This window comes from Balaenoptera acutorostrata, chromosome 1, assembly GCF_949987535.1.
Source record: "Balaenoptera acutorostrata chromosome 1, mBalAcu1.1, whole genome shotgun sequence".
Taxonomy (NCBI): domain Eukaryota; kingdom Metazoa; phylum Chordata; class Mammalia; order Artiodactyla; family Balaenopteridae; genus Balaenoptera; species Balaenoptera acutorostrata.
Window position 1 is genome coordinate 99,555,390 of NC_080064.1, and position 16,561 is coordinate 99,571,950.

Here is a 16,561-nt window from a genome sequence, read left to right on the forward strand (position 1 = left end):
TCTGTTCTCGCCTAACAAATCATAAACACAAGTTCTGAAAATACTGGTTTCCATGTAATTTAAATGCATCCTAGAGAAAAGCTCAAGAACATTTATAGAAATACTAAAATAACCAACATCAAAAAAGGTAAAATACATAATGTATGGCATCCAATAAAAAAATTACCAGACATACAAACAAGCAGAAAAATATAATCCATAGTGAGGAGAAAATTTAATCAATCAAAACTGATTCAAATTGACACAAATGTTAGAATTAACAAACAAGGACATTAAAATAGTTATTATAATTGTGTTCTGTATGTTTAAAAAGTTAATTAGGGACATGGAGCTATAAAAAAGATCCCAAATGAACGTTTAGAAATGAAAATTGAAATGTGTGAGATGCAAATATACTGGGTGGGATTAAGAGCAGATTAGACATTGAAGAAGAAAAGATTAATGAACTTGAAGACATAGCAACAGAAATTACCAAGAAAGAAAAAGAATCAAAGAGCATATAAAAATCAATTATCTTAATGGTGGTGAGGATTTCATGGATATTTATATAATATAATGACACCAAATTATATATTTTAAATATGGGTAGTTCACTGTAAGTTATACTTCAAGAAATCTCTATTTAAAAAATTGGTACATCTACTGTTCAGCAAGGTGCCTATAGCTAACAATACTGAATTACATACCTGAAAGTTGCTAATAGAGTATGTTCTCACCACACACACACACAAATTTTAATGTGAGGTGATAGATGTGATAACTAACCTTATTGTGGTAATCATTTCACAATATATATGTGTATCAAATTATTACATTGTACACCTCAAACCTACACAATCTTTATGTCAATTATATCTCAATTAAGCTGAAAAAACAAAAAATTAGTGTAGTTAAATTAATACCAATCAATAAACTTTAAGATATAAAGTGATATAAAAAATTAAGAAGCAGCACTCAATAATGATAAGTTCAATTTACCAAAAATATATAATGCTAAATTTGTGTGTTTCTAACAATATAGTCTCAAAATACAGAATGCAAATATTCACAAAACTACAAGAGAAGAAGACAAATCATATCATAATGGTATATTTTAGTGTTCCTCTCTCCATAATTGATTGAACAAATAAATTCAGTAAAGCTGTAAAATATTTTAATAGTAAGATTGACAAACTTGACTTAGCTGACATATCCAGAACACTATATTCAATAACTGCATGATACAGAATCTTTTAAAGCACATATGGAAGAGTTACAAAAGCACAAGAATATATAATGACTGTAAATTAAGTTTCAAATTTTTCAAAACATTAAAATAATACAGAGTATGTCTTGTGATCACAGTGCAATTAAGCTAGATATCAGTAGCGAGCATGGTAAATCACTATGCTTAGAAATTAAGCAATATACTTCTAAATAGTCTGTAGGTCAAAGAAGAAAATTATAATAGAAATTCAGAAAATATTCTAATATTCATGGTAGTGAAAATACCATGTGTCAAAATTTACAAGATACAGCTAAAGCAACAACTACGAAGAAGTTTAGAAAACGAGAAAGGTTGAAAATTAATGAGTTAAATATCCACCACAAGAAATTTTTTTTAAATCCTTTTTTTTAACATTAACCCAAAGAATGGAAAAACAAATGAAATAGTAAAAGTTTGAACCAAAATTAATAAAATAGAATAAAAACATAAAATAGAATAAACTAAGCCAAAGTTGTTGTTTTGTTTTTAAAGAGTTAATAAACCTCTGAACAAGAGAAGGGAGAGAAAAAGAAGGCACAAATAAATTTTAAAAGTGAACAGTCATGACTAAGTTGGGTTTGTTTCAAGAATGCAAAGCTGGCTTAACATAGGAAAATCAATCTGTCAATTCACCACATTAACAGATTAATGAAGAAGATAATAGGCTCATCTCAGTAGATTTAAGAAAAGCCTGAAAAAAAGTTTAACTTCAATTCAAGATAAAAACTCATAGCAAACTAAGAATAGAAAGGAATTTCCATAATCTGATAAAGAAATCTTTAAAAAGCTGAACAAATAGGAAGCAAAACTAGAAGGCAGAAGTAAATTAAAATATATCATTCATCACACCAAATGTAAATGGAATAAACAAAGACTATCATATCCAATTTTTTAAGAATCTAGTTGTATTCTTTTGAATAGAGACGTAACTGAAATATAAAAGGACATGGAAGAAGGAGGTAGAGTTGCTGTATAATAATAACGTCTTATTCACCAGGAAAGCATTACAAATCTAATCTCGTAGGCACTGAAAACATAGCTCAAAATACATAAAGCAAATATTGTAAGAGTTTTAAGGAGGAATTTACTAATTCATTATTATAATTAGAGATTTTTAACATGATCTTCTCAAAAAATTGATAGAACAGCCAAAAATCAGCAAACAACATAATTTACAAGCTTCATCTAATAAATACCTAATAAAATATTTCACTCAACATTTGGATAACATGCATTCTTTTATTTTTTTAATTTATTTTATTTTATTTATTTTTATTTTTGGCTGTGTTGGGTCTTCGTTGCTGCACACAGGCTTTCTCTAGTTGCAGCGAGCGGGGGCTACTCTTCGTTGCAGTGCGCGGGCTTTTCACTGTGGTGGCTTCTCTTGTTGTGGAGCACGGGCTCTAGGTGCACGGGCTTCAGTAGTTGTGGTGTGCAGGCTCAGTAGTTGTGGCTCACAGGCTCTAGAGCACAGGCTTGGTAGCTGTGGTGCATGGGCTTAGTTGCTCCGCAGCATGTGGGATCTTCCTGGACCAGGGATTCAACCCGCATCCTCTGCATTGGCAGGCAGATTCTTAACCACTGCGCTATACAATCATTAGACACTGATGGAAATTTACTGTGTATGTGACCATAAAGCACGCCTCAAAATGTTCAGAGAATTGATACATATAGACAGCGCTCTCTGGGCACAATACAATTCAGTTATAAAGCAAAAGATAAATTTTAAAATATAATAATGAATTTTAAAACCCATGACAGTCTTCCCAAAGATATAAAATCTAAATGTAATCAAATCTATATCCTTCTACCAATTTCCTGGTAATATAAGGATAGAAGAACATGTTAAATTATACCATGAGGATTCAATCATTAAAATTCAGACTGTGATGAACTCTATAAGACAAACAACCCAGCTCCTTAGACACATAAATTTCTGGGGGTGGAGGTGCAGAATGGAGGAGAAAATATAAACTAAAAAGAAACTTAAAGACATTTCAACTAGTAGTAATGTATGGATTTAATTGGAATCCTGACCCATACAAAGTGTTGAGAGGGAGGGCATTGAGAGAAAGTTAGATATCTAAATACTTACTGGATTTTGATGCTATTAAAGTATTATTAAAAGATATGATTGATGTTTGGGATTTGCTTCAAAATAAAGGGGGAGGTTAGTGGGGTATATAAGTGAAATAAGATGACTTATGAGCTGATCATTGCCAACTAGTTGATAGAAGCATGAGAATTCATTAAATTATTCTAATTTGTACATTTCAAAATTATAAGTAATAAAATGCTTAAAAGAAACTAACAAATTTAGCATAAGAATGAAAATTACAGGCCAGTCTCCCTCATGACCATATGTGCCATTGATTTACTCATCTTTCTCAACCCCATGTTTGCCCTCTTATACTGTTCTCTATACTGCTGGTGCTTGAAGTCTGCAAACCATATTTCCCAGCTTCCATTGCCAGCTGGCTTTCTTTTAGAGTCTGCTACTGGGAATCTAAAGTTACTGTTGGAAAATCAGAAAGGACGAAGCTAGAAGTTTCTCGCTTTGGTCTCCAACAGTGTGGCAGTTGTTGGTTGTTGTAGGGACAGCAAATGTAGGGAGATTTTTAACTCCTGAAGCCTAGGCCAAAGCACCATCTTTTTTTCTAGTTCTAATCCTGGTCAAGACAGCACCTTTTAATGGATCCAGAACCAAATGAGATAGCTTCTCCAACAGCACTGCAGCAGGTGCTGTAATGGGTTTCAACTCAGGGACCTTAGCAGCTTCTAATCCGTAGGTATCACCCCTTCTTCCTCTTTACTCCTCCAGGACCTCTACTTTTCCTTTTGCACCTTTGACAAATGTACAACCAATTCCCTATATTAAATTCTCTTTATTCAAAATACCTAGAGTGGTTTCTTTATTTCTGACAAGACCCTGATAGATACAGTACAATATCAGGAATGCTCCTAGAAAGAGAACTTCAGTAATGTGGTTCTGGAATTGAGTTGCTGGCCTGTTTGAGTTTAAGTGCAGTAATAATCTCTTCCAAGTGGAAAATGGGATACTCTAAATCCATGTCTTGTAGTGCCATTACAAGTTCTCAGATGATCACCCATGGTTGTTTGGAACGCAGTGCTTATTAACATGCAGGCTTCTGAAGGCCAGGAGGCTGCACTTGACAGTTATGACAGTGATGATGACTTATAGAGACTGAGGTAGGATAGCTATTTCTGTCCACACTGGAGAGTTTACACAGAGAAAATGGTAAATTTAAAGATTTAAACTTCCAGCATAAAGCTGAAAGAGAACAAGAGAATGTCTATGGCACTGCTAAAATTTTCTCTAAATTCTTGTAGCCACAGAGCAGATATGGCTGAAAATAAAATTCCAAATGTCAGTGTATGTGTTGCAGAATTCCAATACAAGTTTAATTCCTAGCTTCACCAATTCTCCTATGTGAAAATTAGGACTTCACTATGAAGGAGTAGAACTTGAGACTTTGAATGGAAACATTTTGGTGGACTTGGAAGAATCTAAGAAACTAAACCACTCCTACCCCTAAGCCGCCCTTGCTAACAAAAACAGTTACTTCTGCCTTGCCCAGGGAGACCAGCCAGCCCTTATAATAACCTCACCTGAGGAAGTTGTCTTCCAAGGGATTCTTATTCTTGTATTCAGTATTCTTATAATTGTTTCCAGATTCATAACTATAATCACACCTCAGTAAAAGTCTCAAACAAGAGGCTATATAGCTTGTACATACCAAAAGACTGGCATGTTTCTGTTCATTTATATTATTGGAAACCCAGGAAAAATGTATGGGAGTGAATTCCAGGGAGGATGGTATATAACTTTGAATAAGGCAGAATTTATCAATACTGGTATACTTAGCTGTGATTCTGTATTTAATGCATTAGCTTCAGTAGTTAGGAATGCCTCTAACAATCTGCTGGATTGACTGAAATCTGGACTCTACAGTGGTCTATAATAAAGGAAATTGATATGCCAAAATTCTCTGGCATAAAATAGAAAAGAAATTGAGTTGTTGGAACACCACGCAGCTGAAGGCAGCAGCATTCAATAGTATTACCTTTGTATGTTCCCTGGCATCACTATGTAAACAGTGGTGATTCATAACCGGACAGGTCCTGTGGAGGTGAACTTTCTGTGCTTCCTGTTGGTCTTCCTGGTTTCTGGTTCTTTCCCTGAGCCTGGTCTTCTAGCCTTCCTGTAAGTACTGTGTTTATTTTGATATTCCACCCCAAAATTCCTTTCCCATTGAAGTTAGCCAGAGTTGCCTATAACAAAGAAGAGAGAATTATATAGTTAGTTTTCATTCTTTCAGTTACAAAGGTTATTTAGAAACTCACATGATATTAACTTTAAATTCAATGGTAACCTCTGTTTCCCAGGCCATGCATATGGAGAAGACTGGAAGAATGGGGGTGAAGGTGGCAAATCCAGGAAATACAAGTAAAAGCCGTAATGAGATGTTTCACACCCACCAGGGTGTAAAAAATAAAAGTTCTGAAATTATAAGTGTTGGTTAGTATGTGAATAGCGGTGGGGAGTGTACATTGGTACAACCATTCTGGAAAACTTTTTCTAGTAAAGTCAATGATATACATCCCTCTATGACCCAGCAATACACACACTGTGGGATTTATCATAGAGAAACTTGCCCATACACACAGGAGAAGGTACAAGAATGTTCACGTAAGCATTGTTTGTAATAGCAAAAAAGGAAAATAATGGAAATACTCCCAAAAGTTCAATTAGGAAAATGAATAAGTAGCCCGTGATATATTCATACAATGGAATATTAAATGACTATGAACATGAATTCTAGAACACATCAACAAGATGCAGCCCAGCAATATAATGTTTAACTAAAAAAGCATTTTCAAAATATAAAAAAAGAAAGAAAAAGAAAAAAGCAATTCACAGAAAATTACAAAGAGAATGATTCCAAACTGGTACAATATTTAAAACAGGTGAAATTAAACAATATATTGCTTGGGAATACATGCAATAGTGATAAAATTCAGGTTGGAGTCACCTCTGAAGAAAGGAGAAGAATGTGAACCAGGAGGGGCACACAGCGAGACTTCGGAAGGATTGGTAATACTCTATTTTGTAACACATTTTACTACTACTTTAAAGCCACTTGTGTGTATTAAATATATACTGTTTTAGAATCATAAGATAATCATAATTTAAAAAACAATTTATGACATCTAGCTGCCACTTTAAATGCTGAATCACTTTGCTGTATACCTAAAAATAATACAACATTGTAAGTCAACAATACTTCAATTTAAAAAATTTAAAAAAAAAAAAAGAATGGCTCCTGGGACAGTGTGGACACACCCTGAAGCAGTGCCGTCATGCAGAAGTTTTGGCACCAAGGGACCAAGCCTGCAGAAGGGAGGCGTCATACAGGATACGCAAGTCCCCAGAAGGGTGGCAAAGTCCCTTCTTATTCTAGACATCCAGTACAGGTCAGGGGGGACACCAATCCAAAGAAGGATGGTGGGTGATGTGACTTGAAGCGTGCGGAGCAGATCATGTCTAAGAAATCGATCTGAGGTGCAGCCAGGAGAAGCCTCAGGAAAGGATCAAAGTGCCGGGATCTGAGAAATCAGAACTGAAATGCAGGTGGGCTTTGTTCTCAAGTACCACACATCCAGCCTGACCTGGGCTTTCAGCGAGCTGTCCCCACCTTGTCCACAGGCCATGTGCTCAGGACTTGACTTCTTAAGCCACCCACCCACCTCACTCCTTGTTCTGGTCTCTCTATTTTTATTGTCCCTGTTTCCTTGGTGACACTCCAGTCCACAGCTGTAGCACCCCCTCCTTGCTAAAAAACGACTCAAAGTAACGCCTCACTCTTCTTTATTGGACAACAAATCAATACTAAGAGCTGGTAGTGAAAGAGTTAACACCTTGGAGAGATTCTCTCCCTATGCAATCAGAGGAATTGAAAGAGCACTGAATAGAAAAAGAATTGTACAGATAAACAGTGGCATACCAAGGAGGGGACATGGTGGGAGTGGTCTGCCCAGGTGAGGAGGAGAATTTTATCACTGACATCACTTGGAATTATCAATGCATGGTGATAATAAAAAGCAGACTGACTTTTCCTTGGTTTCATTATTGTTTTAAAATTCTCCACAGACAATGCACCTCATTATTCCTTGCACCCAGGGCAGACCACTCCAACAAACGTTGGTACTGACCAGCTCTCTGAAACTTTCTGTGTTATGAGCAAATTTGCACTTTTGCAGTCTTTATCAAGTCTTTGATTTCTCTATCCATAAAATGGCATCCACAAGTGGGAGACAGTTGAGGCTGGAGGAGGTTTAGATATCATCCGGTCTAACCCTCTCATTTCACAGCGAAGGAAACAGGTGTAAAGAGATGATGTGACTTGCCCAAGTTAGCGGCAGAGCTGGGTCTTGACATCAAGTGTCCTGGGGCTCTGTATCCAGGACTGTATCCTGTACAGAAGGGAGCACAGGTAGTTCAGGATATTACAGTTATTTATAGGTCCCTTTCCCAATTCAACCAAGAACTTTCTCTTAACTACTGAGGGTTCTAACAGTAATGTGCTCTCTGCCTGAGCCCCAAGAAAGCTTTCTTAGAGCAGGGTCAAAACCCCTTCCCTTACAGCCACCTGAACATAGACTTGATGGCCCCATGGATTCTACTCACAGAATGTCTCCGCATTATCACAATAGAAATGTGAAAAGAAATCCTCTCTGCAGGCACGTGGTCTATAGGGTCAACGTTTCCTGTGCTGCTCCAATTTTTATAGCTTTTTCAATGGGCTGCTCTGTGCAACTCTCAGTGTTAATCACTCTGCACCCTGCATTCTGAAGCCAAAGCTTTCCTAAAACCTTCAAGTTTTTCTCTGCTCCAGCCATCCTAGCAACCTCAGCCCCTGAGGGGACAGCAAGCTCACTGCCACCTTTCCAGGTCCTGTTGATGTCTTAGAGATATGGTGGTGGAAAACCCTAGCATATCTGGGACTCAGTTACATTTTTATTCTGCTACTCTTGGCCAGAGGGGAGTTTCTTTCCCCAGCCCCCTGTGATACTGAAACTGGCATGATGGCCACAGGTGCTCTCAAAAACAGCAGATTTGACATCAGCCAGAGTATAATCTTTAATGAATGAAGCATATAGGCTGCTCCTCCACTGTAGCAAATCATGACCTGGCACACTCCACGAGCAGGCTGAATTCCTTTCCCATCATCCATTATTTTTAGATTATCCATGCCATTCTTCTCTTCATTAGCCCAAGTCATTGAGAGTTCACGGTTGGTGTGGCTGAATCATTGCCCAAGTGACTCAGTCTCAGATTAAAAGGAGAAAAAGGCCTTGTTAATTCACCATTGCTTATAGAATAAAGTCTCAACTCTCTAGCAGGACATTCAAGGACTTTTCATGAACTGGCGTCAACCAATCTCACCAGTTCTATCATCCATCATCACCATAGAGCCCCTCTCTTTCTACCTCACACCTACGCTTTCCACATCTAATGCTTACTCCTCTGCCAGGACTCAGCTTAAGTCACCTTCTGCAAAAACTCTACCTTGACCTCCATCATAGACTTAGCACTTTGTGATCATTTGTCTCCTTGTCTGTTTCCTCCACTGGATTGTAAGCTCCAGGAGCTCCACTGCATGGTAAATGTGTGTCCTTGAAACTCTAATTTGCAATTTCATCATTTGTAAATGGAAATGCAACTCTTAGGAGGAATACATGAGTTAATGAATATTAAACACTCAAAAAATATCTGCTATTATTATGATCAGTATTTAAGGCATAGACAAGGTTAATTCTTGGTCTCCCCAATATCTAGCCCAATTTCTGAGACACAAAAGTCACTTGCTGAGTAAATTAATAAATGAATATATTCCATCCTAATCTAACTATTTTCTAAGCACTCCATGCCCTTTATAACTCTTTGCTCTTATACTCTCTGTTTGGAATGCCAGTTCCTCCCCACCCCATCCTACACCCATCCATTTTCTACCTGGCGAGCTCTTACTTATCCTTCAAGACCAAGATCAAATGTCACATCCTCTTTTCTACCTTCCCAGATTCCCTTGGAGCAAATTTATCTGAGCTTACACAGAATTTTGTTCATAGCCCTATTATCATGCTCATGGCATTGTCTTACAATTATTGTAACGTTTGCTTATATGTTAATCTCTCCCTCTTCATAGTGAGCTCTCGCAGAGCAATGATTGATTTATGCATCCCCTGGCCCCAGTAATAGCATTGTGCTGGCATACATTAGGCATTTAATAGGCAAAGAAGAGATTCTCCAACGAGGCCCGAAGTTGATCCCAGTGTCACAGAGAAGGTAAGGGAAAAAAGCCTAAGGACTTTTAGGCTCTAAAAAAGCCTCTCTCTGGAGGCAGGGAATCTGGCTGTGTGCTTGGAGCAACATTGCCATTTCTTTATTTCTGTTACTTACTGCAACAATAAAGAAATAATTCAAAAGAGAAAGAAGCAACCTCCACTATCCTATTAAACTAGCGAAACAACTGCTTTCATTTTTCTTTGTTCCTGTACAGTGCTTTATTTATATGCGTGCATAATTTTACATAGTTGCACTCGTAATGTAGACACAATTTGACATTCTGCTTTTTTTACTTAACCATTTCTCATAAGCATTTTTCCAAGTTACTATACTGTCTACAAAATCATCTATTCTGGCTGCATAGTATTCCATTTTGTTGTTTCTAAATTACAACTATTAAATATAATATTATGCCAAATATCTTTTTACATAGAGCTTTTCTTCTTCTAATTGCTGGTATTTTTCAAACATTTCTGCCTATGATTTCAGTGTATTCCTTGGGGCTTTGACAAAAGAGCTGACTTTTTTTTTAAGCCCCAGCAAACAGTTAAGGTGGAGCATAGAATAATAGTTCTCTACTTCTGGATATGCTTTTGAATCATGTGAGGATCTTTTAAAACTACCAATGCACAGGCCTACCCAGATCAAATGAATCAGAATCAGGGAGTGGAGTAACGGAATGTTTAAAAGGTCTTCAGGTGATTGCAATGCCCATGAGAATCACAGATTCTATCAGGACAGAGAATTAGCAAGAGCATGATGGCCAGCAGCTTGATGGGTTTTTGTTCCAGAGCAGAGACTTCGCTGTCCCCTGCTGGGGGTGGTCTCTGTAGGCCATGGAAATTCGTGATATACAGAGGGCTGTTAGAGGCTCATGGGAGAAACCTGATCAGTCATACAGTCATTCAGTCAACGAGTATTTTTTGAGTACCAAACTGAACAAAATTTTACCCCAGAATTCCAGTCAAATATATCCAATGGCCTATTCTACATTTCTGCCTAGATGTAAATAGACATTCTGAACTTGGCATGTCCAGATACTAACACCTAATTTATCCTGATCAAACCAGCTGTTCCAGTAGTCATCCTCCACTCAATTAATGGAAATTCCTACCTTCTGATTGCTCAGGCCCAGGACCTTGGGATCATTCTGGTGCCTCTCCTGTCACATCCCACATTCCAACCTATCAGTGAGTCAGTGAGTGCCATGGGTATTCCCTTCAAAATATATCCAGAATCTAACCATTTCTCACCACCTCCACCCAGTATCATCCTGGTCCAAGTTACCACCATCTCTTGCCTAGATTATTGCAATAGCCTCTGAAATAGTCTCTCTAATTCACTTTTGCCTTTTGCAGACTTTTCTCCACATAGCAGCCAGAGGATCTTTTAAAAACATAAGTCTGTTATATCAGACTAAAACTTTCAATGTCTCCCCATCTCACCTGGAGTGTGATGGTTAATTTTGGGTCAACTTCACTGAGCCACAGAGAGACAGGACATTCAGTCAAACATTATTTTTGTTGTATCTGTTTGGGGTGTTTCTGGATGAGATTAACATTTGAATCAGTAGACTAAGTAAATGAGATTTCCCTCTCTACTGTTGTCGGGCCTCATCCAATCCCTTAAAGGCCTGAATAGAACAAAAAGGCCGAGGGAACTCCAGCCTGAACTGAAACATTGGTTCTTCCTGGGTCTCGAGCCTGTGACCTCACAGTCTTGAACCTACACCTGGGTCTCCAAGTTGCTAACAGCAGATCTTGGGACTTCTCATCCTCCATAATAGTATGAGCTAATTTCTTATAATAAGCAAACAAATATCTCATTGGTTCTGGAGAACCCTAATACACAGGGTAAAATTCCAAGTCCTAATCTAGACCTACAAGTCTGTCAGACTTCCCCATTACCTGTCTGACCGCACCTTCTTCCTCTCCCCTTCAAGCACTGCGCTCCCACAATGTTGGCCTCAAAGAAGCCAAACATCCTTCAGCCTCAGGATCTTTGTACCTGCTGTTTCTTCTGCCTGGAAAGCTCTCCCACATGACTCACTCCTTTACTTCCTAAAGGTCTACCTCAGCTCCACGACATCTCATAGAAGAGGACCACCTTGATACACACAACCCCCCAGATAAAATTGCAACCCGTCCCCATATGACGTTCCTAAGTCTTCTTCCTCTGCTTGAATTTTCTCTGTTGTACTCATGACTGCCTGATATATTAAATATTTGTTTGTCTACTGCCTTTTCCCGCACTGAAATGATTCAGACAAGAAAAACACCCAGATACATAATATATTAGGTAGCGATAAGTGCGATAAGGAAGAAAAATAGGGGAAGGGAATAGAACATGAGAGGGTGTTGTTCCCAGCAGGCCATTAGGAAAGGCCTCCCTGAGGGAATGTAAGGGAGGTGAGACCAAGGTGACAGAACCAGGACTGAAAACAGCAAAGAGAGGCTGTGAACAAAGCACCCAACCCATATCCCCTCAGCATTCTTTATTCAGGTGAAAGTCAGTGATGTCCTTCTGTGAGTGCTGCTGCCCTCACCCGAAGTCCTCTCTGGCCTGCACGTGGGGCATTGTTGCCTCTAGGAGCCGGCCTTAGCCGATGCCAGCAGGGAGCCAGGGAATCAGCACCCCAGCTCCCTCCGCCTTCGGGGGGGACAAGTCTGAGGCCTCTTTACAACCATCTCCCAGAGCACTGAGCCCGCTTGCCCACAGCGGGTCACCTGTTCACTAACACCTTGCCTCTGCTTCCTTCCCTTCTGTACCCACCTGTGCTTCCCACTCCCTGGACTCGTGCACTGACATCCTTATCTCAGGACGCAGCCTAAGACAGAAGAGAGCTCACCTGCTTCCTAGTGGCTTCTCAATCTTCAGCTGGAGGGTCTGTGGGAGCGACAAGCGGGGAAGAAGGCCTCTGCTGGGGGAAGCTGTGCGCCACGCCCTGGGCTGCAGGCACAGACAGTCAGCCCAGTGCTCAGTGTCCAGGAGCTGCTCTTGACCCAAGAACCTCACATTGCACCTCCACACAATAGAATGTGATATTCAAATCAGCTTGAGGTCCTGGGGGGAGAGGGTGGCTGCACAGGCCTGGTGGTGGATTTATAGAAGTGGATTAACACAATCTGCATACTAAACAGCATGTAAATTATGTTATTTCAACCCATAAGTTTAGACATGTCCATAAGAATAAAAATTTATGACAGTGGTAAGACGTATGGTTGGTATAAATAAGCTAACCCAAGCAAAATATGCTAAAAGTGCTATGGAAATTCTCCAGATTAAGTGAGTGATACCAGCCCCAGCTTTCAGCAGGAGAAGGGGAAGCTGTCTCCTGGCCTTGGGGCCATCTTGGTGCTGCCTCCACTCTGCGCAAGGAGAGGGAGAGAGTGGTCATTATTCAGGTACAAACAGGTGGCTGCGAGCCCTGGGGGAGAGCCCTGCCTTTGAAGAGGGTCACTCTTAGAGATGGGAGCAGAAAGCACTCCAGGATCCGGGAAAAATCCTCTCAATAATAGTAATAGCAAAGAATAATAATATAATAGCTAATATTTTTGAGGACTTACTATGTGCCCAACACAATTCTGAGCCCTCTATGTGTTCTAATAATTTAATTCTTACAACCACTCCCATGAGGTAGGTACTATTATGAATTTTTTTTTTTTTTTTTGGCCACACCACGAGGCATGCAGGATCTTAATTCCCCAATCGGGGATTGAACCCAGGCCCCAGCAGTGAAAACACCAAGTCCTAACCCCTGGACTGCCAGGGAATTCCTTATGAATCCCATTTTAATCTGAGCAAACTGAGGCTCAGAGGTCAGGCATGCAGTAAGTAGTATAGAACTGCCCTCAGGCAGTGTGACCCCAGAGCCTGCATATTTAACCATAACGTACTACTCCCTCCACTGAACATCATGCTGAAAGGAAATTTGGGAATAATTTATTTCAAACTGTTCACTTTACAGATGAGGAAACTGAGGCCAAGGGGACTTGGTGACTTGCCCAAGGTAAATGGCAGAGCCAAGATTCTGGCCTAGGTTTTCAGACACCATGATTAAAGATCTTTCAAGAGCCCAGGGCACCGCTTCCTGCTGCCACTCATAGTAAGAAAGCCAAAGGGGCTGGAATACGGTGGGGACTATCAGTCTTAATTTTCTTTCCCGTGTGTCCCTGAATCCTAGGTGGAGGAGGTCTGCCTTCAGCAGATTTGCAAAGGGCAGAGCTGGGAAAATTCAGCTCCTGCTCTCAGAGGGCTTTCTCTCCTAGCAGGAATACTCTGCCCTGCCTATCCGGGGTGAACTCAGCAGATCGATGCCAGCCCTCACCTCTAAGACTAGCCTCCCCTTCCAAGCGCCTGACGCTAGTACTCAGCCAAATCAGCACAGTCTCCAGGTGCCAGGCTTTCTTGTCTAGGGTTCATTCTGTTGCAAGTGATCAATCATATCTCAAGCCAGCTCAGCCAAAGAGGAGGTCCACTGGGAAGCCCAGTGGGGGGAATGGACTGGGCCCAGTGGAGACGTGGCTGTATCCAGGGACTCAGTGTCCTCAGGACTTGGGGTCTCCGTCTCTGTCCCTTCTGTCTGTAGGCCATACTCTCAGGGAGGTTTTCTCCACGAGGTGGGAGAGAGAACAACCCAAGCCTGCATGCTGAGGGCCAATCATGCAGAACGGGGGCAGGCCCCTCTCCCAAGGCCAATACACTAAGTCCATATATTCATTCAACAAGGATGTAGGGAGCACCTATATGGTCAGGCTCAGGGACACAGCCATAAACAAAACAAATGTAAATCTCATGCCCTATGGAATAGACACTCTCTTGGAGGCAGGATGGGGAACAAATAAAAAACAAGATAAGTAGGTGAAGTAAATAGTATGTTACATGGTGATGATTGCAGAGAAAATACAACAGAAGGGGGATAGGAGTGCCAGGCAGTATGTTATTAAATTGGAAGTAGGGGCAGAGAAGGCCTCACTGAGAAAGTGGCACTTGAGCAGAGAGCTGAAGGAGGCAAGAGCGTGAACAAGATGGGTATCTGAAGGAAGAGCATGTCAGGCAAAGGAAACAGCCTGCGCAAAGGCCCTGAGGTGGGAGTGTGCCTGACATGATGCATGACAGAAGAGAGACCAGTGTGACTAGAGCAGCGTGAGAAAGGCGGAAATAGAGGAAATAAGGTCAGAGAAATTACGGAGGGAAGGGACATTTTATGTACAACCTTGTAGAGAGAGAGAGAAATGGATTGTCATGCAAGTGTTGTGGGGGACATTTTATATACGGTTTTACAGAGAAAGAAATAGGTTGTCACTGAAAGTTTTGGGGCAGAGAAATGACATAATCCGACTTACATTTTAAAAGGCTCATTCTGGCTGCTGTGTTGAGAACAGACTATAGGAGGCATGAATTGAAACGAGGAGACCAATTAGGAGACTATTGTGATAACATGGGAGAGAGATGCTGGTGGCTTCGACTAGAGTGGAGTTAGTGATAAGATTCGGGACAAAGTTTGAAATGGAGCCAACATGACTTCCCGATGAATCATATGTGAACTGACAGAAAGAAAAGTGTCAAGAATGACTCCAAGATTTCTTGCCTGAGCAACAAGGAATGATGGAATTGTCATTAACTGAGATAGAAAAGGCTAAGAAAAGCAGGTTTGGAGGTGGGGAGGGGACAATCGGGGAAAAATCCACTGATAACTTGTAGGGTTTCACACCCACATCTAGGTAAATCGCTGCACAAGGCAGATGGGGTACTCTGATTGGTCGGCTGGGTCACGTGCCAATGTTGGGAAGCAGGACATTGTGATTGACAGCCCCCTTAGGACCCCATGGGATGGGAAAGCCATAATTCCTCAAAGGGAGGGTTGCTGGGTATATCTTCCAGCACACTGGTCACAAGCAATAGCCATCTTAGCACAGTGCCAGGCACATAGTAGGTGGCCCCAAAACATTTACTAAGTAAATGAATGAAGCAATTGAAACATCACTGAGCTGGCCATTGGAAAATGGGTTTTTGCTCAACTTCTTCCCAGGCTGCAGAGCCATCTAGGCTGTTGGCCTACTCTAACCCCACCCTGGCCTCAGAAAAATCTCCTTGAGCAAAATCTGTAGACAAATAGGACTGCCTGTTTTCTTCCTGCTCACAGGGGAGAGGAGGGGCCAGGAGGCCTGGCACTGTGCAGCACTGGTGGCTGTGTGCCCCCCAGAGAAGGTTTGTGGCCTCGGTTTGGGGGAGTGGGAGGCTGAGCGGCAGAGCCTGACCAAGGAGGTCACACAGCCACCCCCCAGACACACACCCTGGCTTGCAGCCGCTCCCACCCAGGCTCAACCACCGGCTCCGGGCTGGCCCAGCTGCTAAAATTCTTCCAGTGGGTTAGTAGGATGGATGGAAAGGCTGGGAAGGAAAAGAAAGAAGAAGTGCCAGGTGCCTAGAACCTGGGGCCTCTAAAATTTGGAGCATAAATTGGGAAAGAGAGGAGAGAAGGGAGGAGGGAGCGGGAGGGAGGGGGGAGGGGGAGGGAGAGAGATTGATTCCCCCCACATCAGGCTGAGCCCCAGGCTCTGACTGCTCCCATGGGCACCAGAATCACATGCTGCAGAGGAGAAGCTAAGGCCCCTTGCCAGCGGGGGTGGGCAGCAGGGACAGGAAGGGCCGTGCTCTGCTTACATTACAGCTGCATACGTTCCCCATCCCTTCTCCACTCTTCTGTGCCCCAGAAGGCTGACTAACCCCAGGAGACTGTGTCATCCAGGGTCCCTTGCTGCTTCCAGTAGGGGTTGCCAATGGGAGGCACTGGCAGAGTTCAGAGGGAGGGAGGAGAGAAAGATGGGGCACCTCTTCCCCACGCCCTGCCTGCTTCAGGGCCGTCTCTGGCTCTAACCATCCACCACTGTAGCTCCTGCAGGGCAGCCCCCTTTACACAGTTCCTCTGGGGCACCCTTCCCTCC

At 41.4% G+C, this 16,561-nt stretch overlaps 1 long non-coding RNA gene across 2 annotated transcripts in view; it reads right to left on the bottom strand.

Moving 5' to 3' along the window:
- Window positions 1–1,200: 1,200 nt before the first annotated feature.
- The window catches only part of LOC103016470 (uncharacterized), a 153,208-nt gene continuing 137,847 nt past the window's right edge, over window positions 1,201–16,561 (bottom strand). For both annotated transcript variants that reach the window (XR_009006736.1, XR_009006738.1), the window contains 5 exons: window positions 12,463–12,704; window positions 8,458–8,598; window positions 7,481–7,741; window positions 5,332–5,539; window positions 1,201–2,832 (listed from right to left, as the gene is read on the bottom strand). This is a non-coding gene — a long non-coding RNA (uncharacterized LOC103016470). The remainder of the gene's footprint in view (window positions 2,833–5,331; window positions 5,540–7,480; window positions 7,742–8,457; window positions 8,599–12,462; window positions 12,705–16,561) is intronic.